This window comes from Manis pentadactyla, chromosome 13, assembly GCF_030020395.1.
Source record: "Manis pentadactyla isolate mManPen7 chromosome 13, mManPen7.hap1, whole genome shotgun sequence".
NCBI classification, from domain to species: Eukaryota; Metazoa; Chordata; class Mammalia; order Pholidota; family Manidae; genus Manis; species Manis pentadactyla.
In genome coordinates this window covers 53,944,037-53,954,329 of record NC_080031.1, presented here as the reverse complement: position 1 = coordinate 53,954,329, position 10,293 = coordinate 53,944,037, and positions in this window count along the sequence as shown.

Below are 10,293 nucleotides of genomic sequence, written 5' to 3'. Positions count from 1 at the left end.
GCCCCCTTTTCCCCCTTATCTCTTCCTTCCCACCCATCCTCCCCAGTCCCTTTCCCCTTGGTAACTGTTAGTCCATTCTTGGGTTCTGTGAGTTTGCTGCTGTTTTGTTCCTTCAACTTTTTCTTTGCTCTTATACTGTACAGATGAGTGAAATCATTTGATATTTGTCTTTCTCCACCTGGCTTATTTCACTGAGTGTAATACCCTCTAGCTCCATGCATGTTGCTGCAAAGGGTAGGATTTGTTTTCTTCTTATGGCTGAATAATATTCCATTGCGTGTATATGTACACATCTTTTTTATCCATTCATCTACTGATGGACACTTAGGTTGCTTCCATTTCTTGGCTATTGTAAATAGTGCTGTGATAAACACAAGGGTGCATCTGTCTTTTTCAAATGGGGCTGCTGCTGCTGCATTCTTAAGGTAAATTCCTAGAAGTGGAATTCCTGGGTCAAATGGTATTTATATTTTTAGTTTTTTGAGGAACCTCCATACTGCTTTCCACAATGGTTGAACTAATTTACATTCCCACCAGCAGTGTAGGAGGGTTCCCATTTCTCCACAACCTCACCAGCATTTGTTGTTGCTTGTCTTTTGGATGTTGGCCATCCTAACTGGTGTGAGGTGATATCTCATTGTGGTTTTAATTTGCATTTCTCTGATGACAAGCGATGTGGAGCATCTTTTCATGTGCCTGTTGACCATCTGAAATTCTTCTTTGGAGAAGTTTTTGTTCAGCTCTTCTGCCCATTTTTTAATTGGTTTATTTGCTTTTTGTTTGTTGAGATGTGTGAGCTCTTTATATAATTTGGATGTCAACCCCTTATCAGATGTCATTTATGAATATATTCTCCCATACTGTAGGATGTCTTTTTGTTCTATTGATGGTATCCTTTGCTATACAGAAGCTTTTTAGTGTGATATAGTCCCACTTGTTCATTTTTGCTTTTGTTTCCCTTGCCCAGGGAGATGTGTTCATGAAGAAGTTGCTCATGTTTATGTCCAAGAAACTTTTCCCTATGTTTTTTTTCTAAGAGTTTTATGGTTTCATGACTTACATTCAGGTCTTTGATCCATTTTGAGTTTACTTTTGTGTACAGGGTTAGACAATAATCCAGTTTCATTCTCTTACATGTAGCTGTCCAGTTTTGCCAACACCCCAGCTGTTGTCCCCATTGTATGTCCATGGCTCCTTTATCATATATTAATTGACCATATATGTTAGGGTTTATATCTGGACTCTCTATTCTCTTCCACTGGTCTATGGGTCTGTTCTTGTGCCAGTACCAAATTTTCTTGATTACTGTGGCTTTGTAGTAGAGCTTGAAGTCAGGGAGCATAATTCCCCCTGCTTTATTCTTCCTTCTCAGGATTGCTTTGGCTATTTGGGGTCTTTTGTGGTTCCATATGAATTTTAGAACTATTTGCTTTAGTTCACGGAAGAATGGCTGTAGGTATTTTGATAGGAATTACATGGACTTTGTAGATTGCTTTGGGCAGGATGGCCATTTTGACAATATTAATTCTTCCTAGCCAAGAGCATGAGATGAGTTTCCATTTATTAGTATCCTCTTTAATTTCTCTTAAGAGTGTCCCATAGTTTTCAGTGTATAGATCTTTCACTTCCTTGGTTAGATTTTTTCCTAGGTATTTTATTCTTTATGATGCAATTATGAATGGAATTGTTTTCCTGTTTTCTTTTTCTGCTAGTTCATCATTAGTGTATAGGAATGCAACAGATTTCTTTGTATTAATTTTGTACCCACAACTTTGGTAAATTCAGATATTAGATCTAGTAGTTTTGGTGGATTCTTTAGATTTTTTTATGTACAATATCATGTCATCTGCAAACAGGGACAGTTTGACTTCTTCTTTGCCAATCTGGATGCCTTTTACTTCTTTGTGTTATCCAATTGCCATGGCTAGGACTTCCAGAACTATGTTGAATAAAAGTGGGGAGAGTGGGCATCCTTGTCTTGTTCCCAAACTTAAAGGAAAGGCTTTCAGCTTCTTGCTGTTAAGTATAATGTTGGCTGTGGGTTTGTCATATATGGCCTTTATTATGTTGATGTACTTGCCCTTTAAACCCATTTTGTTGAGAGTTTTTATCATGAATGGATGTTGAATTTTGTCAAATGCTTTTTTAGCATCTATGGAGATGATCATGTAGTTTTTGTCTTTCTTTTTGTTGATGTAGTAGATTATGTTGATGGATTTTCAAATGTTGTACTATCCTTGCATCCCTGGGATGAATCCCACTTGATCATGATGGATGATCTTTTTGATGTATTTTTGAATTTGGTTTGCTAATATTTTGTTGAGTATTTTTGCATCTATATTCATCAGGGATATTTGTCTGTAATTTTCTTTTTTGTGTTGTCTTTGCCTGGTTTTGGTATTAGAGTGATGCTTGCCTCATAGAATGTGTTTGGAAGTATTCCCTTCTCTTCTATTTTTTGGAAAACTTTAAGGAGGATAGGTATTAGGTCTACACTAATGTTTGATAAAATTCAGCAGTGAAACCATCTGTTCCACGAGTTTTGTTCTTAGGTAGTTTTTTGATTGCCAATTCAATTTATTTGCTGGTGATTGATCTATTCAGATTTTCTTTCTTCCTGGGTCAGCCTTGGAAGGTTGTATTTTTCTAGAAAGTTGTCCATTTCTTCTAGGTTATCCAGTTTGTTACCATATAATTTTTCATAGTATTCTCTCATAATTCTTTGTTCTGTGTTTTCTGTAGTGATTTTCCTTTCTCATTTCTGATTCTGTTTATGTGTGTAGACTCTCTTTTTTTCTTGATAAGTCTGGCTAGAGGTTTATCTATTTTGTTTATTTTCTCGAAGAACCAGCTCTTGGTTTCATTGATTCTTTCTATTGTTTTATTCTTCTCAATTTTATTTATTTCTGCTTTAATTCTTATTATGTCCCTCATTCTACTGACTTTGGGCTTCATTTTTTCTTCCTTTTCTAGTTTCATTAATTGTAAGTTTAGACTGTTCCTTTGGGATTGTTCTTCTTCCCTGAGGTAGGCCTGTATTGCAATATGTTTCCCTCTTAGCAAAGCCTTCACTGCATCCCACAGATTTTATGTTGTTCAATTTTTTTTGTCATTTGTCTCCATATATTGCTTGATCTCTGTTTTTATTTGGTCACTCACTGATCCATTGATTATTTAGGAGCATGTTGTGAAGCCTCCATGTGTTTGTGGGCTTTTTCATTTTCTTTGTGTAATTTATTTCTAGCTTTATACCTTTGTGATCTGAGAAGCTGATTGGTACAATTTCAATCTTTTTTAATTTACTGAGGTTCTTTTTGTGGCCTAGTATGTGATCTATTCTTGAAAATGTTCCATGTGCACTTGAGAAGAATGTTTATCCTGTTGCTTTTGATGGAGTGTTCTGTAGATGTCTGTTAGGTCCATCTGTTCTAACACATTGTTCAGTGCCTCTTTCTCTTTACTTATTTTCTGTCTGGTTGATCTGTCCTTTGAAGTGAGTGGTGTGTTGAAGTCTCCTAAAATGAATGCATTGCATTCTTTTCCCCCCTTTAATTCTGTTAGTATTTGTTTCACACATGTAGGAGATCCTGTGTTGGGTGCATAGATATTTATAATAGTTATATTCTTTTTTTGTACTGACCCTTTTATTATTATGTAATATCCTTCTTTGTCTCTTGTTACTTTCTTTGTTTTGAAGTCTATTTTATCTGATACATATACTGCAACTCCTAATTTTTTCTCCCTGTTAGTTGATGGAAATATCTTTTTTCCATCCCTTTACTTTCAGTCTGTGTATGTCTTTGGTTTTGAAGTGAGTCTCTTATAGGCAGAATAGAGATGGGTCTTGTTTTTTAATCCATTCAGTGACTCTATGTCTTTTGATTGGTCCTTTCAGACCATTTCCTTTTAGGGTGATTATCGATAGGTACGTACTTATTGCCATTGCAGGCTTTAGGTTTGTGGTTACCAAAGGTTGAAGGGTAATTTTGTTACATTGTAACAGTCTAATATAACTCACTTCATGTGCTATTATAGCACAACCTAAAGGTTCTTTTTTTTCCTCCTTTTTCTTCCTCCTCCATTCTTTGCATGTTATGCACTCTATGTCTATCCCTTGGGTGACAACTATCTAGCCTTAGGAATACTTCCATCTATAGGAGTCCCTCCAAAATGCACTGTAGAGGTGGTTTGTGGGAGGTAAATTCTCTTAACTTTTTCTTATCTGAAAATTGTTTAATCCCTCCTTCAAATTTAAATGATAACCTTGCCAGGTGTAGTATTCTTGGTTCAAGGCCCTTCTGCTTCATTGTATTAAATACATCATGCTACTCCCTTCTGGCCTGTAAGGTTTCTGTTGGGAAGTCTGATAATAGCCTGATGGGTTTTCCTTTGTATGTGATCTTTTTTCTCTCTAGCGGCTTTTAAAAGTCTGTCTTTATCCTTGATCTTTGCCATTTATATTATTATATGTCTTGATGTTGTCTTCCTTGGGTCCCTTGTGTTGGGAGATCTGTTCAGCTCCATAGCTTGAGAGACTATCTCCTTCCCCAGATACCAAATCATTTTTTAAATGAGTGGTATTTTGAGTTTACCTTCCTTCTCTTTGAATTAGCAGCATCAGCCTATTGCAGTTGTTGGGAAACAGTTGAGTGAATGGGTTATAATTTTTCTCCACCACCTTCATTAGTGGTAATGTGGTTTTTCTTGTCAGGAAATAAATAAATTCTTAATACTTAGGACTGTAGATTTAAAGAACTGCTCTGAATATAATAACTTTCAAAAAGAGTCACATGAGAATAATGATTTAGGGCACATATTAATAACATACATGACTTTTCTCACCTAGAACATTGCTTGGAATATATTTGGCACTCAGAGCATATTTGCTGAATAGAAAGTTGACTTAGGGAACAGGTGAATTTGTGTATTTCAGGTCAAGGAGGAAAATTTAAAAATTGGCCCAGATATGTGAAGAATTAAACCTCATTTGAGGATCTTCCTAGGAATAGCTATGAGCTAGTATCTCACTCAAATACCATCCCAAGGATCTTAGAATGGCTCCTTTAAGGAAAACTCTTGTTAGGATCATCTGGACCCCTAAATAAAGGGAGGGTTTCAAAGAGCAGTCACCACAGTCTCCTGGAGCTTCTCACCTTTTTGGCCACTGACAACCTTTCTGATTTTCTGGAGGAAACCAAGGCTTTACTCTCACTGTCATCTATATGCATTTGCTAACCTGGGAGAGGAATATCCAAGTCAGCTCAATGTATAAACATTTATTAAGCACCAAGATAGTGGGTGTTCTAGCAGCAGTAGCAGATACAAATGCAGCAGGTACAACTTTCATAGTTCACACGACACATTTTCTTTCTTTTCATTTTTTAATATAACTTGTTTTTTTACTCCAATCACTTATTCTGTCTAACACAAAATCCAAAGGAATTATGCTAAGTGAAATACATCAGGAAAGAGAAAGATAAATACCATATGATTTCACTTATATGTGGAATCTGAAAAAAAAAACAAAGGAACAAATGAAACAAAACAGAAACAGGTTCACTGATAGAGAAAACAAACTATTGGTTACCAGGGTGGGAGAGGTGGGGAGGTGGGCAAAACAGATGGGAAATTAAGAGGTACAAACTTCCAGTTACAAAATAAATCATGGGGATGTAATGTATGACATAAGGAATGTAGTCAATACCATTATAATAACTGTATGGTGACAGGTTGTAACTAAACTTATCATGGGGATCATTCTGTAATGTATAAAAATATTGAACCACTATGATGTATTGTATGTCAATTATAATTAGATTTAAAAGAAAAATGAAGGAAGCCACCTTCTAGTAAATCTAGTAATAAGAGCTAATAGATGAATGGTTTCCTCTTTTATGCTCTGGGAAAATATTTTTGAGAAACATTTCATAAGGCATCTCAGAAACTCCTTCGCAGTTGATCAGCCAGTCTCCTGGAGTAGTAACCCACTTGACAATGAAGACTTCCTTTTCATTCACCCAGCTCCTCATGTCTGCTTTCCTGGCATCACATTGCTGAACAAACTTTCTGCACACTTGTCTTTATCTCAGAAACCTGCTTTCATGGAATCCAGACTGAGATGGCTTCTATCTCATGACATCTAGTTAGATGACATGCCATCCCTTCTTTTCCAAGTATAAGGGACTCACAGTCTCTCTTGTGATGATACCAATTGAGAAACAGCTTCTAGTCTTCTGGCTCCTTCATTTTTCTACAAAGCTTTAGGAGAAGCATGGGGATTCTTGGCTTAGCTTACCTTATGTACCATTCTGGGATGTACATATTCACTCATTCCTTCCATCCATTTAGATGTCCTCTCTTGCTCATTAGTACTCTGACCATATGCATGATTTTCTGCAAATTTTCTATCTAGAGTATAGCCATGATAAAGGATGCACAGATTCTCTCTGCCAAGAGGGAGGATCAGACAGGGTCTTGTGATGGTTAATTTTATATGTCAGCTTGACTGGGCTAAGGGATGCCCAGATAGCTGGTAAAACATTATTTCTGGTTGTATCTGTGTGGGTGTCTCTGGAAGAGATTATCATTTGAATTGATAGATGGAGGAAAGAAGATGGCTCCCACCAGTGCAGGTGAGCATCACCCGATCTGCTGAAGGCCTGAATGAACAAAAAGTTGGAGGAAGGGTGAACTCCCCCTCTCTTTGCCTGAGCTGAGAAATCCACTTTCTTCTGCCTTTGGATATCAGTATTCGAAGTTCAAGGGCTTTTAGATTTAGATTGGGACTCATACCATCTGTCCGCAGATTCTCAGGTCTTGAGACTCAGTTTGAGTTATACACCATCGGCTTTCCTGGTTCTCCAGCTTGTAGACGGCAGACTGTGGGACTTCTCAGCCCCCATAACCATGTGACCCAATCGTTATACTAAATATCCTCCCATATACTTATATATAGCCTCTTGGCTCTGTTTCTTTGGAGAATCCTGACTAACGCAGGTCTTTTCTTAGAAATCTGTACCAGTTCCAACTCAATTGTTTTGCTACTTATTTCTATTCTCTCCTCTAATTCTCCCTCCCTCAGTAGCCAGCAGCATTTATTTCCTCTGTGTGGACAAACTAGTTTTTCCATTGTCATGTGTTCTTCCTGGGCTCTATTGAGGATCAAATTTATGCTGTGAATCCTTTGGGCTCAGATTTTTGAGACTCAAAAATAATTTTTTTCCTTAAAAAGGTTTCACTTTCATTGACTTTTTGAAACTTCGTCTTTTTTAAATGAGTTTCAAGCCTGCATTTTGGAAGTCAAGTGCCAAATATTTGTCTTTTTGTTTTCTGTGTTTGCTTTCTCATGAAGATATCTACTTTGACCTCATTGTCCAGTGTTAATGGTAAAAGGAGCATAGGATAAAACAATAAATACCAAGAATAAAATGTGTTTATATTTCAAAACATCATCCAACAGGATTCTCAATAAAGAGTTCACAGCCCCATGGAGGAGCTAAGAAAGGTTACATAAAGAGCCATAATAAAAAGAATAAGGTGGGGACACCCCAGGCCTCATGTGACTGGCCTTGCTTGGCAAAATAAAATGGAGAACACAGAGAGAAGATTGGGTTGTAGAAGAACTAAACAGTGAGTTACAATTCATGCATGTCAAATCTGTGGTGCTTCTTGGACCTCTGAGCAATATCCAGTCAGCAATATCTGTCAGAGAAAGACATGAGCAGATACAGGGATTAGGAAGCATGGTTGGTCCTGAGCTTTTTTGTTTTCTGATTTTCATTGTTTTATTTGTTTATTCCCTCACTCATGCTGAAATTATTCCATTTGGAGAGGGAAGAACATATATAGTAACTTGTTCTCATTCATCGTGAATGGTTCCCTCGAGCCTTTCCTTGAATTCAGTTCAGAGCAGCCAGTTTCTCCATTGTCATATTTGTATAGGGAGGGAAAAGTGGACTTGTGTGTGACCTTATGGTAGTCATAATGCCCCAAAATGTCTACAATGACCTCTGATGGCTTCTAAAAGGTTACTCAGTTGTAACAGAAAGTAATCTCCTGTTTGATCTGCTCGGGTATATGAGAAGGAGAAAACCTGCCCATTTTGACTCCCCACCATCAGGTTTTGGTTTGTTTGTTTGTTTGCTTGTTTTTGATGTGCATACATGTTATGCAAAGAACTCTGGATATTTGCCAAGTTCTCTCCTGACTTTGGACTCCTGGGGAAGAAATCAGGATCTGGCTTGGCTATGCCATGATTCTGCCCTTACTTCTACCTGGTGGACCATGATTGGCTGCCTCTCATAATAATGCCACTTTTATTTCTCTAACACTTAATTCTCTTGGTTGAAGAAGCAGGACATGGAAACCCCAGATATGGCTTCAGTGCAAAATACTATGATTCCTTCCCTGGCAGTCAAGGGCTGGCTTTGTCTAAGGGCTGGCATTCTTCAGAGAGAGTGGAAAATTACGTGTCCTCAGGAACTGAACAATCCCCCCCCCATACACCCAGAACCATAAAGTATGTGGATATGCTTGACTGATTTACACATGTTTCCTGGATTGACATTTGTGTCTACCAGACAGTTGCTGTCACCCAAGCTATTGTACTCAGTCTCTCTGACTTGACTATCATTTCAAAATTACATGTGTAGCCTAAAATATATTTCTCTGTGTATTTTAATTGGACATTGCTGCTCTAGGCAATCAAGTTTCTAGCTGCATTGAGGACAAAGGAACTGCAGCAGGCAAGTGGTACATAGAACTAGTGCAGGAGCTAAAATGTGCGATTTTGAAATGCTCTTTGCTGGACGCTGTGAGGAGCCCACATAGGGCAGATAGGAGTGTGTGTATGTAGTACAGACCTTAGGAGCATGGGCCCCTGGGCCAGGTTGCTGCAGTTCAAATCCTAGCTCTGCTACTTATTGGCTATGTGCACATTTCTTGTCTTCTCCCATCTCAGTTTTTTCATGTTTCACTGTAGAAATTGTTTATTTGTGTATTGTCTATCTCCCATGAAGAATATGTGTCATAAGATTGGGATGAAAAATTCCTAATTCATTTCTATAAAACCAAGTACCTAAAGCAGGTAATGGCACATATAAGCACTTGTTAAGTATTTATTGAATAAATAAATACTTAACATATGTGGTTTTAAAAATGTCATTTATTTAAAAATATTTTTCTAGTTTTATTGAGATAAATTGTCATACAGCATTGTGTAAGTTTAAGGTGTACAATGTGTGTTGATTTTATACACATATATTGCAAAGTGATTATCACCATAGGGTTAGCTAACACCTCCATCACATCACATAATTATCACTTCTTTTTTGTGGTGAGAATATTTAAGGTCTACTCTCTTAGCAACTTTCAAGCATAAAATACAGTATCATTAACTGTAATCAGCATGAGTACAATGGATCCCTAGAACTTATACATCCTGTAACTGGAAGTTTGTACACTTTGACCAACATCCCCCTGTTCCCCAACCCCAATCCCCTAGGAACCACAACTCTACCTGTCCTATGACTTTGGCATTTTTAGATTCCACATATAAATGATATATGGTGTTTGTCTTTCTTTTTATGACTTACTTCACTTAGTATAATGCCCTCAAGTTTCATCCAACTACTGCAACATGAATCTTGTTTTTAATAGGGCATGTTTTAAAGCATATAAGTAAGATATTCAACTTATTTTTGGCACCTGTTCAGTATTATTGCTACTATTCTATTTACTATATTAAGTGACCTTCTCAAGGCTGTGTTTCCCTTCCCTGGATTTTGATGCCCATTTAGGATCAGTGGTCTAGAGGATCTGGTCACACCTTTGTGCCCAAACACAGTGATTTTGTTCCTGTCCTTTTTTAAGCCTTCTCTCTAGCCCACCTGGTTTGCTGTTAATCCTGCCTAAAATCAATGTGCTTACCTGCCCTAAACATGCCACCATTTCATGCTTTGAACTCTGGGTGCCTGCTAGCCTACCTGCCTGAATACTGTCTCCCATGACCCTGGCTTGTATTCCCCTTCTCTTATTGGGTGCCTTTAGTGGAATCCCTCTGGGCCTTTCTGATCTTCAGCCTATTATACCTCCTTTGCAGCCCAGTGTCCCTGAACATCACTTAGTCCATCATTTTTCACCAGTTGAAAAGAAGCAGTGGAATAGAATGTTGTTGTTTATTCCAGGATCACACTCTGCCCCTGACTCTGCTGTATGCAAGGTGGCTCAGATCTCCTGGCTTCTGAAGCGGTTCCTGGAGGGGCAGTGGGATATAGAAAGACCAAGGAGTAGGGA